A 3,909-nucleotide genomic window follows, 5' to 3' on the forward strand; every position below is an offset into this window, starting at 1 on the left:
TCACCTTGATTTACCTTCTGTGGAGCCTCAGCTTTTCACAAGGTGGGTTTAAGTGTGATATTGGGGTAATTCTTTGGTTTTATGAAGCCTTTATGTTCTATGTATTTACTACCCTCTTCCCATCAACACCCAAATAGTCTTCAGATAAAGCTACTGGAAAATTCTATTTCAGAAGTAGAATTATGAAAATCTTTTCATTTGGAAAAATAATTTAACCCCCTTAGAGTATAATGTCCTAAAGGACAGGAGAACTCTACAATAGTAATAAAATTGTCAGCTTTTAGCAATAAGCCACATTTTTCATGGCACTTTGTCATTGGCAAAGCACTTTTTAACAGTCATTATGTATTTACCCATTTATTTACTTATTCTTTCAACATCAGGACCACATTATGACTTTCATAGGCCTTAGGCACATTTGCCTTCTCAGACTTCTTTGTCCCTTAACACACACACACACACACACACACACACACACACACGCACGCACGCACAAAGAGAAGGGAAAAGAGAGGAGAAGAGAGGAGAGAAGGTTGATTCAGGCTGTGGTCCTATCTTGGGTCCTACAAGATTGCCAAGGAGCCAGCTTCTAAGTCCATGGAGAGCAGGAGGGTGGTTTCATGAAAGAGGTGTGTCTCTACTGACATGACTCTAAGACAGTATTTTTCCACATTTTAGAGTTTGAGGCTATATTTCAAATTTTAGCATTCCTGGCAGTCCACTTAAGAGGTTAAGAAATGATCATTGAGCCAAAAGAACAAGTTTGGCTATATGGACCTATAGGGGACTTTGTATTCCAATTAGCATGTGAAATTTGTTTTTGCTATACTTTGGGTACAAATGAGGAACTTAATATCAGCCAGTTGAGTGAACCCTGAGTACTAGGTGGAAAGGGACATGACTGAGAAAAAAGAGTCAGAAGTTCAGGGCATCTAGCTACTTCTAAAGGGGGACCACATGTTAGTAGGACATGAAGAACCCTTTCCTCCTGATTGCGTAGAAAACTGTGGTCAAAGCAGAACAAAATTCTTTTTTTATTATTTACTTATTTATTTTATATGTATGAATGTATTTTTTTGTATTTACGTAGTGCCTCTGTGTTGTGCAATGCACGTGGAGGTCAGAAGAGGGGTTTGATTCCCCTGGAACTGGAGTTATGGACAGCTGTTAGCCACTACGTAGGTGGTGGGAATTGAACCTTGGTCCTCTGTAAGAGCAATCAGTACTCTTACACTGTTTTATAAAATGAGGAAATAGAGACCTGGAGGCTTTGGATAATGTGCATTAGTAAATAGCAGAGCTGGGATTCAGACTGAGACACCCCAGACGTAAGGTTTGTCATTACTCTTCACGCTCCCTTTAGCCCTTGCTGTCTGCCATCTGCTTCTGACCAGCCTCCCGCAGGAGCCACTGATAGCATCTCACCCCCCACTGTGGGGTAGAATAGGAACCCACTCACCCCTGGCATGATCAATCCAGAAGTGCTTCGCATGAGTCAATACCAAGACTTCGCAGACATTCCCACAAGATCAAGCAACCTGTCACTACAAGCATGGGCAGGGAAGCTGTATAAAATAGAAGCCTAGTTAACTTTGATTTCCTGACAAACCATGAATACTTTCTTAATATAAGTGAGCCTTAATTCATGGCATAAGTGTTTTTTTTTAAAGCTGACATTAAAAGTTAACTGTTTTGTTTGTATTTGCTAAATGTGAACATCCCAATAAGCAGTGGCTGACCATTCATCCTACTGGGGACTCTCCTTCCCTGCTCAGCTCTTCATCTTTCTTCAGGCTTTGACATCACGTGCCCAATGAAGAATTCATGCTTAAGCTTTGATTTCATCCCAATTTTCTGGAAACTCAGGCTATAACTGAACCGGACAAGGGCTTTGCCAGGCCAGCAAGTTAGCTATCCAGTCACAGCCTTCCTATCAACAGACACTGTTTCTCTTTTCATCACACCCATCACAAATGAGGAAACCAAGTTTGAGGGAGGTAAATCCATTAACCAAGACTCCCATTCAGCAACTCACATTCCTCCAGTCTCTTTCTATGAAAGAGTTTTCCAGGCTACTCTTGAGAGACATTTAAGCATTATTAGAATAGCATTAATTAGTTTAGACCATCATTGGCTCATTTAATAACTACCTCCATTTGTTGGGAAAAAAACTCCCAGCTTTGCAGTCAAAGGGATACTGTGACAAATGGACTGAGAGAACCAGTCTCAAAGTAGCTACAACATCAAGATGCCCAAAATCTCCTGTTTTACTCTAGTTGGAAAGCCAGAATTAAAACATGAAGTTTCCAACCTCAGATCTTTACAATAAACTCAAAACTCATTATTATTTCTATGTACAACTTAATGTAATAATATGTTCATTCCAGAAATGATGATGGTAGCAAAGAGATAAATCCAGAAAGCTTTGGATTTTTGGATTTAGTTGCCCTGTACTCTGCATCGGGAGTGTAGTTACCTTTTCATTGCATTTCCCTATAGGCTAGCCTCCTAAAAAGTCAAACTAATATAAACTACCAGCTTAGAGGAAAATAGCAGGCATTAGAGAAAACCTGTGCCAAAGCACCAGTGCCTCGTGGGTATGCGTAGGAATAAGACCTTTCCCAAACAGAGTCAAACCCTGCTTGAAAATAAGACTAAAACGAGAAAGAAACTCATTTGCCTCTGAAAAATGGGAATGGCTGTACATAACAAATGAAGCATTCTTTTCTATGTAAACTCTGAAATGGAACCTGGCTTTTGTTCTCTGTCTGTTGGAAGGAAGCTACAAGGAACCAACCAACTTGTGGAGGCCGGAAAATTTTCCTCTGGGGTGTTGCCGGACATGCTCCCACCTTTGCCACTTCTGCTGCTGTCTCCGCTGAGGCGCTTCCCTCAGCAGCCCAGGGAAGCAGATGGAGTCCAGTCGGGCTCCAGTTCCCTGTGGCTCCCTGCCTGGTTCCCTGGGCATCCGAAGCCCTCACCTTCTACATGGCCTGTGATTGAGGACTCTGGCCCTGTGGCTAACATGGCTGCAGAGAAAATGGAGTGGGGCTGGATATCAAACTGCTGGCCCCAGCCACATATGAAAGAGCCATTTGCTTCCATTCCTCTAGCTCTCTTATGAAGTTCTGGGGTTACAGAACTGGTATTTGTCCAAATCCTGACTGCCTACATGGCTGTGCAGACAAGTTGTCCTTAACAGTTGTACATGGGTATGTATGTTACATGGGCACTTGAGTCTAGCTTTTAGTCCTAGCTCTGCCACTGCCTCATTCTGGGACTTTAGTCAGCTCCTTTATCTCTTAGGAGACTCACTTTGTCTCAACTGTGAAATGGGACAGTTGCAGCCTCTTGATACTTGGGAAACAGTGAAGAGTAGGGTTAGGATTCCTAAGTAGGCATACTCAGCTCTATGATCCAAACCACCACCCCTAAAATGAGTAAAAATGATTTTTTCCCCTGCGTGTATTGTCGTAAAGGGTTTGTTGTCTTCTACACAAGAAGTCTTTGTTGTCTGTCTTTTCCTGTGCTGCTAGGGATGAAATCCATGACCTTGAACACACTAATACAGGTTCTACCATTGAACTACATCCTTAGTCTTTTCCATGGCTTCCAGAAACCATGATTAGACTGTTTCTAAGTAACTCCCAAAGTAATAGTCTTCAATTCCATGAATCCAAAATAAAAACTCAGATGACCTTTTAAGAAGATTATGTGTGATCATTGCCTACTGCATATATGTATTGAGTTATCATAGCATACTCTATGAAGTCACTCAATTAATGCTTATTTTTGCTTTTAAACAGGGTTTTACTATATAACCCAAGTGACCTTGAACTTGTGACCCTCTTGCCTCCATCTCTGGAATGATGGGATGACAGACATGCATCATCATACCCAACACTAAAA

This window comes from Nannospalax galili, unplaced genomic scaffold, assembly GCF_000622305.1.
Source record: "Nannospalax galili isolate Female #2095 unplaced genomic scaffold, S.galili_v1.0 scaffold751, whole genome shotgun sequence".
Taxonomy (NCBI): Eukaryota; Metazoa; Chordata; class Mammalia; order Rodentia; family Spalacidae; genus Nannospalax; species Nannospalax galili.